General features: G+C 39.2%; 1 protein-coding gene across 1 annotated transcript in view; it reads left to right on the top strand.

Annotated features, from left to right (window-relative positions):
* LOC124171683 (univin) overlaps positions 1–15,551 on the top strand; it is a 130,288-nt gene that overhangs the window by 29,579 nt on the left and 85,158 nt on the right. The window lies entirely within an intron of this gene.

Consider the following 15,551-nt stretch of genomic DNA (forward strand, 5'->3'; position numbering starts at 1 on the left):
ATGCTCCCATCTGTCTATGTCCCGCTTCCCAAACGACGTCTTATCCGAGGTCCCCTTCCATCAGCCTTCCTTTCTATTTCCTACCTCAGCTAAAATCCCTCCTTTCCTTTCTTAGAGCATCTTCATCTCACCTATTCTGTATGAATGCTGATGTGGGTATTTAATTTCTTAATTCTACTTTTTTTTGGAAGTCAATATTTTCTCCCATGCTGGAAATTTGTTTACATATATTGCTCTGTAGAACGAAATAAGCCCTAACTATAAAATAACATTTAATAAAATTGAAGAACATGCAGCAAAAACCTGTTATAATTGGCCGATGTATATTGGGTCAACTGGAAGTTTTGTACATGCATGAATTTCATTAACGTGAATTTGTGTAATGTACTGACAATGAGTAAATAGGAAGCTGGTCTTTGGGGTTAATATACGCTTGGTCTTCTCTTTGAACATATATTTCGACTTGACTCCAGTTTTATTCTTTACCTTTTTCATCCTTAATGCTTTCATAAGAAGATCAATAGAACGTTGTCGTGCAACGTGGGAGAGAGCCCGGAAGACCAAATTCCTCCAAACCGTGTGCGGAAGCCCTGCTTACAATGTAGACCGTGTGCACGTCTCGTCTCGAGAACCGGCATTCGGAATGAAGTTGTGATCGAAGGAGTCTTGGGCAACTCCCTTCGGATCGCGATCGGTTAGAAGGTGGGTGGGGGGTGTGACGTGTGGGGAGTGGGAGGGACGGGGGCGGGGGGCGGAAGGACGGGGGGCGGCGGCGGTTCGCGGAAGCTACCCCCTCGGGCGATCCGCTCGGGAAAACCGCGCTCCGTCATCTCATCTCCACTAGAGCATTTCGAAGCGACGGAACGGGTCCACGGCACTTCTTATGCGTGCGCGCGCTCCAAGGACTCCCGCCGCCAATTGTGCTCACCTCGGCGCATGCGCGCGGGGCAGACGCCGCGACGCTGGTGGAGCGCGTCGCGGGAAATCCCTCGTGGCCGAGGAAGATGAGGTCCGGGTTTGGTGGGTGTTAAGGGGGGGTTGGAGGTGGGGTGGGAGGTACGCGAATTGAAAGTTGGCTGTGCTGGAATGCGGAGTGACGGGTGGGGGGGGGAGGAGGAAGGGGAGAACTTCCACCCGCCAGCCCCATTCCATTCCGCTTTTTCGACTCACTCCGCCTTGCCGTCTCATTCAACTCGAGCTGGCGGGAAGAGATGAGCCTCCCCCCGCGAAGTTTCGATGGAGCAGCCCCTCGCGCAAACAAAACCTACCTTGTGACTGGCAACTTTCCTGGTGATTTTCAGTAGTTCTGGAGCTTCTGAGAGCAAAGCAAAGCTTTCAAGTCCCACTCTCATAATCATCTCCTCCTATTGAAGCGTGTTTGTGTGATACCAGAAGGGAGAGGTAGATGTTTTTATAATTTCGATTTGTGAAACAGAATGATCTTTTGACGGTGTAGTAATTGAAATGAGTTGCCGCCACTCTCGTTTAGGTATACTCTAGGATTTGAGGAAGGTAATCATTAGAGCCCTGGAAAGTAAAATAAATTTGATTTCGTACGTAATTGATTATGAGAAGTTGAAACCCTCGTCTTTTGAAACCGTCCTTGTTGTTATAATTTTACAAGACCTCTAAGTTTCATAATGAATCGATCACATGTTGGCACGCGTAAAGCCACTCGTTCTTTCGATGCAATAATTGACTGTTTTGTATTTGAAGAAATAGGAGCGAATTGCTCGATAGTTCAAAATAGTTTGGAGGAAAATAATATTATTTTTCCTATGCTTTGTTCATTCGCGCCAGCCAAAAATTGGCGGTCTTTATTGTATCAAGCTTCCAAAATGTACTCAATCTGTGCTGTCATGCCAAGCTATCACGATATGATGAAGAAATATGTCTTAAATATTGCCAACATTGCAAGTTCACAGTAGGGCAGAGAAATAACTGATCACATCTTAAGGCTTTTAAACAGGATTCAATTGCTCCTTTAGTACGATGGTTTAAATTCGGTTGAAGCTTAGGAGAGATGGATATCGTTTTAGCTATTTTTATCGTGACGCGTCAGCCAAAAGAAACGAAAGCTTGTTGTTTATAGTAAAACAGCGTTTTTCAGTGTATTCAGATCAATAAATTCTCCACCTAACAAATGGAGCTTACTTGAACCACCGCTACTTGGGATGAGTAAAAATACAGACTGAGCTATCGCGTAGATATTAAGTAAATGTCACCTGAAATTTTCTATATTGGATTCTCGAATAAATAAACTCGGAGTTCAGTTACCTGATCATAGAGATGTAGACAAAAGGGCCCTCACGCGTACAATCTAACGTTTAGTATATGTCAAGTCGGTTAATTCCTTAATTTTCGATTGAATTTCTCGATATTACGTAACTGGAATGCCCCAGAAATTTTCCTAATTGTCCTCCATGTCTCATAAAACTTCGGGCTGCTCCATGAATTTTAAAACATTTTTGCTATGCAGAATCGTAGTTAAATATATCCCTTCACTAATATCGAAGTACAAAATATCGACTCTTGTTAACCGTAGTTCGAAATTGTTTCCATATTTTCCCTCTAATCCTGGCGTTAGAAATACGTAAAAATGTATAAATCATTAGTGTTAGAGTTATCTCAATTTACTGATATGTGCGTCATGAAAAGGATGTGTAAATGATTGAAACAAAAGAGGTTCTGCTCTCAGATAATATAAAAGAACTCCTTCCGGGAAGAGTGTATGTGGAGAGCGTAAATATCTCGATGGGCCGTGTATACACGGCAATTACACTCCCTCCAACACTATTGAACTCTACTCCCGTAATAAGATGTGATGAGTCAGCTCATTAGCATGCTCGAGTCGGACGAATTTCCAGTGACGTAATTGGCCTCCAATAGTAGAGGATCACCTTCTGACTCTCATTCGCCTATTTTTAATTTAAATTTCGAAAGAACGGAGACACAAAACTGCTTAAGGATCCATTAAAAGAACTGTGGGATATCATTAAAAGAACTCTGCTTAGTAGCTAAGATGTCGATTTTTGAATCGAGTTCAAAGCGTGGATTGCCCATCATTTATTTGGACTGAGTGGTAATGGTTTTTAGAACTCGTGACTTGATTCAGCCTTCACTCCTACAGCGTTGATGAAAAATACGATTTGAAAGTGAAACAACTTGATTATATTTAAACCAAATTATTTTCGGGGTTTATTATAGTTTTAATTGTATATGAGGACATAGCTCTAAGGGATAATTCAGAGTTAATTGGTGCAGTACTATAATTTCTTCAAAGAACTTCTTCGGTTATTTATCGTGAATATTACCACAGATCGGTAATAAAAGTGGCATGTGTATGTTAAATATAGCGTTTAGAGCTAATTCGGAATTTAATTTACACTCATTATAGAGTCTTATATATTTATGAGAATTAGAGGACTGCATGCATGCATATTGTTTCATTTGCAACTAGATTGTGAAAAAAGTGAATATTTATCGTCATTTCCATATGCTACTAGTATTCCGTGGTCAAAAAGTTGCACGAGAGAAGGCTGGCGGAAAGAACAGAAGACTGTGCTTATCTTGTCGATTGCATCGTTCCTTGCAGCGCCGTGATTACTGGTTATATGGCGTGTATTCAATTTGCGAAACTGCTGGAAAGCATACTTTCTTGAGGTATATTTCAGATCAACGATCACTCGCCTCTATTTGCCACACGCCATTTATTTCGTACTTGGTTTCTCCCGTAATATGATAATGATGAATCTTAAATTAGTCGTTATTGCAATAATAATTTTCAAAGATTTTATCGCTTCCTCTTCCAATCGCTATTTATAAATTTCAATTCCTCCCCATGAAGGTTGTAACATGAGAGCAGTTACCAATTGGTTTATTGAATGTTCAGCTTATGGTCGAAGAGACCTCAGGGATATAATCATTCGCATAGAGATGAGAGAGGTAAAAATCTCTATCAGAAATGTTTGTCCCGATTCAAAAATGTGTTTCGGGCCGCATTTGAAGATAATCATTGTGCCACTCGATATGCTTGTCAATTGTTGACTCGAGTGTTTTTTCTGTCTTGCCGGGCGGATTGGTATCAATGCCGGGTTTCCCTCCATTATTCATGAATATCTGTAATGATTCCATTAATGTGTACATACTCCATTTTCCATTATTGCTTGTATTTTTTCTGCAATATTATTCTAACAACTTCTTTCGCCTTAAAAATTCTGGGCGCATAAGTCCTCTCTTGCAATTAATTACTAATCGCAAACAGAAAAAACACAACAAGGTGGAATTCGAACTCGCAACCTCTGGTTTAGCATGAGCAGACTTACTCCTGAGTACTTACTCCTACTTACTTACTCCTACGTATAAGTAATGAATATTGTTCTTGAATTGAATTGAATATTGTCCACTTTGATAAAGGTTTACCTAAATTTAACCTTGCAGGTATTGCAGATATTTGGCTGCAGGTTACCACTGAAATTCGAAATTCATTACTTCATCTCTACTGGATTAAATCATCGGAAGTCTTCAAGTTACCGTGAAAGTTAGCAGAACATTATCTTGTACGCAGCTGAAATGACTTAACTCATGACCAGAGAACAGAATGAAATCCATTTTCATCCGCATTATTTAATTTTTACCATCTTAATATTAGATTTGGCATAAGAAACAAGGTTTTTTTTTTAGCGGAGTATATCCCCGGAATATACTTATTTCCTGTCTTACCCTTTTCACAAAGAAAATTTTTTCGAGCTGAAGTTACTGTGATGCTTTTTATTTAATTCAGTTTTATACACGCACTTTGTAAGCGTTGTAAGATATAACGCTTCTCCAGATTTATCTAGATTTATAGTAATAAATATACGTCCGATTCTTCCAAAAAGAATCGGTGACAATATTTTGGAATAGAGTTCTTACGTTGAAGGTCTCACAATAAAGGGGATGCTTGACTGTGCAAACAACAAGAGTAAATCCATGCGAAAAATATGGACTTAATTAATTGAAATCGAGTCCTTTCCTCTCATAAAGATATTGCAAAGAACAGAATGTGAAATTGACTGCGGCATTGAAGAAACTTAATTCATTCAAAATCTCGACTCCGGCGGGATCAAGAGAAATTAAGGTTTTAAATAATAGTTCAGAAGTCTCTTGATGGGCTCTGACAGAGACATTGTTGTTCTTAGTGACATTTTTAATCTTGAAACTCCTGTACGAGGAAGGGGTCAGTGCAAAAACAAGGAATTAATACCGCTCGCGAAGGTAGCGGTTGGCATATACTTACTCCATAATTGATGACCGAGAATCGGATTAGTCGTTACAGTTTTCTATTCTCTCGTAAGTTTGTTAGATTTTTATCAATCAAAGATTCAATTTCTTGCTTTACCCGCCGATCTTATGGGTTGAATCTAAGTAATGCATAAGTGCTCTTATGAGCCCTAATTTTCAATATTTGACCAATGAACGGAAGAAGTGAAGGAACTAAATTCATTGCAGTGATTGCTTTCCAGAAAGTATCGATTGGATACAGCATCATTAGTGACCAATTGATTTCATATCTAATTTTTACCGCACCACGAATATCGCTACTCGGGCGTCGTAATGTCATAATCGATGGAATTTCAGTTTGATGAGCGATTAAAAATGTGTATACCAACGCTGACGCGTCTCATTTGTGTGTCAGTTGTCGGGTGTAGAAGTTGAATTTTACCATGCTAACCCAATCCCTATATGAATATTTGTCCCTAAAATTAAAGTTGTCATGCATAGTAATAATTGTTCATATAATATCCTTAGAAAGTTTCAGGTCTTGGTGGCGGCGGGGTAAAGTCCTCGCCTGTCAAGCTGGAGGTCGCGGGTTTGAGTCCCGCCTGGGTAAGGCATTCCCATCCAGGGCATTGTTGTTTGTGTACGTTAAACTGTTGACATGTTAATAACCCCTATGTAAAAGGGCGTATAAATCTGTGTTCAGTGGTATGGATATAAGTAAATAAATGCCCGTTTATTCCTTTTTTACAATGCTATTGCGTTTACGTAAGTTATCCTAACCCAAGAAATGTTCTTTCCTCGCACCTATTGCGACGTACGATGAGATCAAAGCTTCACTGGTGTTTTGTACCTTGAAAATGATGGTTGCCCGTCGAAACGTAGGTCATTGTAGATTTAATTGAAGTGTGGCGGGTTTCTCAGGAAGTGTTCTTCCCCCGTCATAAAGATGTCCATTTCTATCGAAAAGGCGATTGTAGGTCACAGTGCGTGGCTATCGTATAATTGATATCGTAACGTAAGTTTACCTTAATTATAATACGCAGCGTACGCATTTGTGGGAGCAGTCATGCAGTACACAATAGAGAAAAATATAAATAAATGTTATGAGAGAATTACGTTATAGGAAATTTTGCGGAAAGCTGTAAAAAAAAAGATTCCATATTGACTGGGAAAATAGCTGATCAAGGATACGATTTAGAGTAAAGCTTGGGAGCTGCGAGGAGTCCCCAAGGTTCATCATCGAAATAAACAAGCTAGTGTATTGTATGCATTTATCTATATTGCCTGGGTATGTCAAAGAATTGACTGAAAGAGAAAGTGGAATATAATAGAAAACTGATGTGTTAGGTACTTGAATGAGGATACATGTGGATGATGTGAAAGTGTTCTATGTGTTGGATTAATTTGATGATCAAAATCGCCATTTGTATGAAAAGCTAGCCAGTACCCATTATTAATTAATACTCGCTTACGTTCGTTATAGCTGTATTTACCTCGAGGTAGACATAATGCTCTAAGAAATTTCAATGTTTAATGTGAATGGGATTGCATACAATACAGTAATTTGAAAAGTATAGATTTATTTCCTGTACATCTATGTATTTGTATAGATATTTCCTCAAAGTCGAATTGATGAGTTTTGCTGATCAGGAATTATCGTGAAGGGTATAGAATGGGGAATGGTTTTATGAGAAAACCCGCCCTTGAGGAAACAGGACTTGGATTCGCCAGCATAAGACCCGGTCGCTTTTTATATTAGCCGCCAATCAACTCCGCCCCGAAATGAAAAAAAGACCTTCCTCCCCCCGCCCCCCCCACTGCGTCCCGTTATCCGTCGGCGTCCGTGTTGCTTTCCGCCTCTCGACCAACAGGTCCTATTTATATGAGAAGCGAGCCAAGGGTCACTTTTTCCGCGTGGCCTTGGGAGGCGGCGGCGGGCCGGGGGCGAAGGTCCGCAGACGGCGAATCGCAGGTGTGTTTTCACACTGAAAGGGGTGTGCCAGTTGGAGGCAGCGCACAAAGAAGCACCAATCAAGTCACCTGTTGACGATCAATTTTTTGTTGCCGATTATGTTCGAGTTTGGGGTAGTTTTTAAATAGCATCCGATAAAGAGCCCTCCTCCTCGACGGGTCTTGTTTGGTGATGTATTAATCGTTTGAAACTTATTTGACCATCTTCAAATTGTCAGGGAAGAAATGGTCCCAAATAGAATTTCAACCTATTTCTTAGTGACCTATTGAGCTTAATTTCGGCCAAAATGCACTGGAAATCAATATAAGTAAGCGAGCCATTTAGTTATAAAATTACCTCGACACTTTCGAGTTCATCGATTGATAATCTAGAGGATTTAAAGGTCGATTAATACATAATGGCGAAAATTTCATCCATCCCGAATTTTAGCTCAATCAATTATAAAGAAGTTGATTGGTCTTACATTCCAATTTTTAATTTAAACAAAAAACGATGGAGTTAAAACGAGCGTGAGAAGTAAGCTTTTTCATTTCCAGGTATTATAACGAGGACAAAATTAAGTAGAGGAAGTAACTAGTCGAAAGACAATTCTAATATTTATGTATTTCTAACAGTACTGGTAAAATTCACCGTGGTAAATATTTACCTGCACTCTACTGAAATTTTGTGTATTTTAGATGGAGACTTATATTGGCACAGATGAACCCCATGTACCCGGAAAATGTCAAGGTGGTAACTTAGGTTATGCAGGAGTCATGCATCACTAGAAATGACAATGCATACAGTTGAAAGGGAGTGATGTATTTTCTCATAAATCATTATTACTTCCTCTACTTAATTTTGTCCTCGCCATAATGCCTGGAAATGAAAAATCTTTCTTCTCACGCTCGTTTTAACTACATCTTTTTTTGTTTAAATTAAAAATTGGAATGTAAGACCAATCAACTTCTTTATAACTGATTGAGCTGGAATTCGGGATGATTGAAATGTTTACCATTATATATTAATCAACCTTTAAATCCTAAAATTACCTCCATACTTTCGTATTCACCGAGTAATAAATGTTTTACACTGAGAAAAAATAAATAATGACCATGATAATGTGTAAGTATGATAGATAACGATCAAAAATATGTTTTATTCATGCGTAAAAGTTGCCGGATAAAATTTCATAACCCCTCCTCTAAATGGAGACACTTTTTGAAAAGATTTTATTTGCTTTCATTTTTCGACTTGATAAAAATTATTATTTTCTTTCTGTAAACTTGAATATGAGAAATCTCATGGCATGCCTTTCCCATGCCTTGCCCATGAAAGGCATGCCATTTTGCCTTTCCCATCGCATGGCACCCTTTCCATGCCCTAATTAGATGCCATTGAATTTTAATTTTTAATTTTCCTTTATGTTCAATGATATTTATTTTTACGGAAAATATTGTGCTTCTATGTCATTGTCTTAACGAACTTTATGCTTGTCTTATATAGTACTCCATTCAGCGAAGTATACGAAATATTCCACTGGGCTACGCTTTCATTAATTCAATTGTTGAAACAGTACGCGTTTTTAATACCATAGGGGCGCCAGGTATATAATGTATTTTATATTTTTTCATACTCATTCCCAGCGGATGCATCATACAGGGTTTGTCCCAAAAGTAATGAGCTTCATTTTTTTTGCAACGCGACTGTACAACGCCACCTGTGCGACTGGTTGGAAGTGGTGGAAGGGACTCTAAGCTTGTCAGCAACGCCTCTTTCAGTTGCATACGAGCTTACAGAACGGTAGGACTTCATTTTTAGTAAACCTCCGCGCAGTGCCTCGTCGTGGTTAGGATGGAGAGAACTTCGGAACAACGCTATGCGATAAAGTTTTGCGTCAAACTTCAAATGACGGCGAAGGATACATTTTATACGCTCAATGAGGTCTTCAAGGATGATTGCTTGTCGTACTCGCAGGTCAAAAAGTGGCACAAGTCGTTCAAGGAAGGCCGGGAAGAAGTGGCCGATGAGGCCCGTTCTGGGCGTCCATCAACATCGCGAACGGACGATAATGACACTCGTGTGCGAGATTTGCTGGACAAAGACCACCGAATGAGTATTCGTTTGATGATAGAACAATTAAATTTGCCGAAAACAGATGTTCATCGAATTGTTCACAGAGTTACCCGCGTCCGGCCAGAGATTCGGTCGTCATGGAGACTCCACCATGACAACGCGCCGAGTCACACCGCCTTTGTAGTCAACTACTATCTGACCCGGATCGGTGTTTCAACGGTGCCACAGCCCCCCTATAGCCCCGGCAGACTCCTTCTTGTTTCCTAGGGTAAAAAGGGAGCTGAAAGGAAAGCATCTGGAGACCCTGGACAACATTTAAAAAACCACGACGAGGTGCCTTAACAGCATTCCGCAAAGCGAGTTCCAGAGGGCCTACAATGCATCGAAAACACGTTGACAAAGGCGTATAGATGCGGGAGGAGACTATTTTGAAGTTTATTAAGTTATATTATATGTTTGATCAATAAATCTATTTTTTTGAAAAAAGGCTCATTACTTTTGGGACAAACCCTGTATGTTGCGAGCGCTCTATATCACCTTTGCTTCAAAATCATGAAATACTTATTTGTAGGCTTTTTTATCCAATGAGTTTCTCTGAAAGTTTGTACTAAACTTGTTGTAATAAACTATGTACCTCTGAGAATGGTATTCGGTGAACTGAAAACTTATATAATTGTTCCATCCAATCTGAGATGTTACTTATTTTCATTCAAATGCATACCACATCCTTTATGCTCATGAAATGCATCTTTGTAATAAGAAAAAAGCAAATGGCCTTCTCTAAGAACCTCACTCCTACGTAATAGAAGCTTATCGTTCTGTCTGGTTCATTGCATTCAAATGACCTAATATACTGAATTGACTCGTCTGACATTTTCATGAATAAAATTAAATATTTCATATCTTTACCTCTACTGGTTTCAATAGTAATGTTGCGTCCCCCTTTTTTATGTCTGAAAGTTATTCCTTGATTTCTAGACGAAATCGCCGAGTCATTCCTATGATGTTGCTCATCTGACTTTGTCACTTCAACTTTCTTGCGCGGGAATTCTCCCTGAATTCTTGATAATATTGAGAATGTTTTCTATCTATTGAATTCAAGTGCACGAATAACTCTTTTCACAAAGAAAGATATTTTTGGTTCAGCCTTTTGTTCTTTCGCATAGTGATATAATGTCTTTTTTTACGGCCTTTAGCTAAGATATACTATGTTTTTAAAACGACTTTGTTCATTTTTAGTGCTTTGGTTGTTAATTGGTATCGTTTTATGCTGATATTCGAGCTGCTTTATGATTCTAAATAAAAATAAAAATCCTTGTATCTAAGGCATTAGACGAGCGTGATTTTTGTAAATCAAGCGTGATTTATCATACAGTTTCAGCCGTATCAATATTAGAATCCACCGGAAATACCTTTCCACATCTCTGAGTTGTGCGATTTCTCCTCCCATTTGACGCAATCTTTCTACGGTACCATAGAAGACGTAGTTGTCGTTCGCAGAGATTTTGATCCCGAAATCATGGAGATGTCTTTGAGGATTCTTTCATTTTTAAATTTTGTCAACCTCTGTCCGGAATTAGCCTTCTTACATGTAAAAGGTAAAAGCATAAGTTAACTTGCGTTTAACTTCATCGTAATGAGCCTCAAAAAATTATTAAGCGCGAGTAGTTGCATTTTTCTCATTCTTCACATTCATTTTCACCTGTCGGGTAGCGTTTTTGTTTTACTTTGGAGAATAATATCAGTTAGATTTGGATGACAATGAAAATCCACTCATTTCTTTCACCGACTTTGGTTTCATTATAACTTGTAGTTCGATTTCATTCTCAAAGTTACTTAGTTATTAGTATAGATATTGTATTGTCATCATTACCTTGGTGGTGGTATTGTATTGTTAAAAGCGTAATCGGGAAAAAAATATTAGTATGGAACATTCAAAGTGAATTTTCAATGCCTGATGTGTGAGTGATTGTCACCAGAACGGCGTCTGCTGTCAGCGAGTTAGCAGCTCCTATGCGTGTGTAGCAAAAACAAATGAACGCTCCGATATTGGTAAATGGACTGCTTTGGACTTTTAATTTAATTTCAATAGACTTTTGAAAAATGACCGGGTTTAATTTAAAAGTATAAATGGATAATATACTGTAAATAAAAAAAATATTTTGTTCAGACCTTATTTTTCTTTACAGACATTTTGAAATCTTACTGATTTTCTACTTATTTTTGTGTAATTTTTCAGCAGGGAAATGCTTATCTATATTATGCATATTTTATGTGTATACTAAGGCACAGGCAATAGTTTCCATCCCTGGCCAGAGCAAACTTTGAAGTTAAAATCTGAAGGAAGGCTGAGGCTTTTAAAAAAGCTAAAATCCGCTTCCCGGTGTGTTCGTGTGCGTGCAATCAGTGGAAATCTCGAAAGTTATGCCGTGAAAATATGAGCACCAAGAAGGAAAAACCCGAGAGGAAGCCAACTCGATAGCCTTGGGGAAAACTCCCCTCTTTCCGGCCTCTCTGCCCCCCCCGCAGCCCCCAACCCGAATGAGGCAACCCTCACATTCATAAATATCCTCTCGTCCAGCCAGCGCGAAAATGAACCCATTAACCGGGATGACAAATTAATTAATCGAAAGCGACGTGTTAATTTATCTTAATTGTCTTCATCAGGCGATGTCATGGGACATTCAATCATAATCGTGCTCGGTATAGTGGTGCTTTCGAATCTCTTTAGCACTTTGGTCTGAAAGGTCAGCAATCCGCACGTTTTGTTTCTATTTTCATCCAAGATCTCCCCTAAAGGGAGCCCAGTATTCTAACTTGACGTATTCTCTAATTTATTTTCTCGTATCATTTAGCCATTTAGTTACTCGTCTTTCAGGCAACAAAATGATAGCTGCATAGGTGTGGCGACTTATAGCTCTTTTCCTAAAAATATATCTGCATATTATAGTGTTTAATCGTCGTCCTAAAATGAAAAGAAGAAAAAAGTTAAACGAAATCAGTCGATAAATGTTGTGAGCGAGTTAATTTATCTCGATTGTGTTCATCACCAGCATTTTTCAATCATGATCTGGCCTACTGTGCTGACGGGCTCATGGAGTATTTGTTTAAAATCTCTTTTGCACCTGTCTAAATGGTCATTAAGTCATTTGATTCGGATTTACTTTCGTGTGATACCTTACCTATTATTCATTATCGCTAAAAGCTAAGGTTTTCCGACTAGAGCATATGTTCAATTTCTTAGTTGCTTACTTATTTTTTACTCAATGGATCTCTAAGCTGCGCTTCCTGGTTTTTATACATAGCTGAACTATACTCCTGAGATTGCTAATGCCGGCTAAAAAAGTTTCCAAGAAATCTAATTGATATTATGACTGACTTTACAGCCAAGTATTCCCCTTCTTCATAATAAAATATTACAGCTGTGTAATTACTTCTTCAGTAATGTGAATAAGACGAAAGAAAGAATGATATGAAAGTAATCAATCGAATGTGACGCATTAATAGACCTGGATTTTGTTCACGCAATATGAAGTGAAACTCATGCCAACTTCGTCGATGGTACAAACACCTGTGACTCACAGATTGAGTGTTGAAATCTATTGTGCGCTCTTCCCAAAGTCAGAACTCTCATTATTTGTAATAACGTTTATGTTACATTTGTGTTGAAGCTATATTGTCATTCAAACTTAAGTTATCGATAATGTTTTTATATTTTCTAATATTATTCATAGCTAAATATGTTATGGGCCTGTGGCGTCTTTATCTCTTATGCGGCGTTATGTCTTTTTCTCCTCTAGCATAGCAACTAATGTAAATACAAGGCAACAAGGTTCATTAGTTTTTGGCTGAACGCTGATGAATTAAGCACTAAATTAATTATAAAATGCTATAAAGCATGTGAATGATAGACGCCAGTGTGTACTAACCAGAAGCATAAATTCTCTCTCCTTGCGAAAAATTATGCAGATAGTAGTAATAAATATTACTTAATATAGTACGGCGTTAAATTTACATCCCTTTCATTCATCAGGAGCGATGCGAGGAATATTTATGCCTCCATGCCATCTTATTTATCCTTTTTTCCGTGGATCGAGACTATGATCCTCTGTGCAGGGGAAGATTGACATCGCTAGCCTACTGAATGGCGAATTAATGAACAGAATGAAACTAATACCTATCCATTTTTCATCATGACTCGTGTTATAGGCTATTCCATCAAGATATCGCTAGATATTCATCTGGCTTTGTGCCTTCTTGGACTTGATTTGAATCAGATACACAGTCATGAATAAAATACGCATACCTCAGTCCATTCGCATAGAAATAATAATTTTATTATTATTATTAATAGCGCTAAAAGGCTAAAGAATCTAAAAGAATCAACTCTTATATAACTATATACAATCGCTGATCGTGTGACTCGGACGTAGGAGTCATTGAGTGTCGAAGCTCTTCGAAAACGTTTGGGCTGAAACCTTTTGGGGAGCGCTAACTTTTATGCAGTCATTTTTCACCCGGGCGGCCCCGCTCACAACATAAATGTTGATACTTTTGATAGAGAACGCATCGTGATATATGAGCTAAGCTATCCTGAAATCATTGTTTCCCTTCCAAACTAATTAACCGTCCGGGAGTTATAAATGTTTTTTCTTTCCAGACGTTCATTTCTCTCGGTCAAAATAAGTTTCGCAGGTGCAGGTTTTAAACCTCTCGAGAAAACATTTACCCCACGAACTTTAAAAATGTTGTAACCATATTTCTTTTTAGTGCATTTTTGCTAAATTTCATTTATAGTCATCATTTTAATTAAGAAAATGGCAACTATGAAGGGTTTGAGTCTCTGAAGAAACTTTGTCTTAGCTTAATTTGAAAATTTCTCCTATTTATTGGGAAAAGCTATTTTTTAAAGGAATTGAGTCAAAATGTAATAATTTGGCTTCTGATGCCCATTTTTCTTCTGTTTCCTCGAGCATGTATGGGCTCTTACTTTTTAGTTCTGCTATAATGAGGAAACAGTACCCTAGTATATTATCCTACGTTTGAGCAGTAACCCTCTTCCCATTTGCGATTCTCGAGCTTAAGCAGTTATACTCTCTGTTATAGTAACAATTGAAAAAAACCTTGTTCTAGTGTATGTAATTTATCAAAAGTGGTACGGTGTTTGGTATTTTTGGGCCCTTTTCTCATTTTTTGTGACCATTTCAATATTTTGGAATGAAATGGAAGGTTTTTCATGTACTATCGCTATCCTACGGAGTTAATTGTGCTTTCATTACGTCCGTACGCTAGATAACCCTCCTGCTGACCCTCTCTCTATATTGGAACCCCTATTTGTTCGTCTCTTTGTTTAACAAACTTGTTGCTCACCCGGCATACACCCCTCTTATTTCCTCGAGGACCGGAGTCCGGATCCCATTAATCATCTCTCCACGCTTTTACTATTGATCACCCTCAATCAATCCGGCGGTGAGAGCTCCTCCGGGCGCTGACATTCTTTTTCTCATGTCTCTATACACTCGTGTGGGGTTAATGATGACGAAGTTTCGAGTTGACGATGACTTGACAGCAGCGCTCCCCGTCGATGCCGCCGTGCTAAATCAATGAACTCGCCCTCCGTTGGAGAGCCCTCCGCCTCGCACGAGCAAAAAGGTGAAAAAGAGGAGAAACTCGTCAAGCGGCCGGCAGATTCCTCGGAGGCGGGGGCGGATTCCAGTCTCGCTTTCGGCGGGTGGGGGCGGGCGGGCGGGGGTGGCGGTCGCCCCCGGGGGCCGGTCGCGAGGCATGCACCCGGGACGGTGCACGACTCGGCGGCCGGTGTCTGCCAGGCCGATCCAGTGGCGAGGCCGAGGCTGCTACTTTCCACTCGATCCGCTGGCGGGGATGCTGTTTGCTGCGGCGCTCACGGAAGATGTCGAGAAGAAGCGCGCAGTGTGGCCGAGCAGGAACCGACTCCTGGAGCCAGCGTCGAAACCACGTGGCTTCGGATATCAGCCGATGTTTTACTAACAGTTGAATGCACAGTCTGAAACCACTTATTTGTGTGATTTTAAATAGTAAATGCCGAAGTGAAATATGGTGATAGCGTTTTGTTATTTTATCTGCGAAACAATCGTTACTTTTCAATTTTTTCTCTAAGTCATAGGTAAATTTTGATATTAAAAAGGAACGAATTCCACAAGATTTGCTATAATATTTCTTATACTTTGCCGGATGAAATTCCTACTAGGCTATAAAGTTTAAGTTACACTTTTTCATATTA

Source organism: Ischnura elegans, chromosome X (genome assembly GCF_921293095.1).
Source record: "Ischnura elegans chromosome X, ioIscEleg1.1, whole genome shotgun sequence".
In the NCBI taxonomy this organism is placed as follows: Eukaryota; Metazoa; Arthropoda; class Insecta; order Odonata; family Coenagrionidae; genus Ischnura; species Ischnura elegans.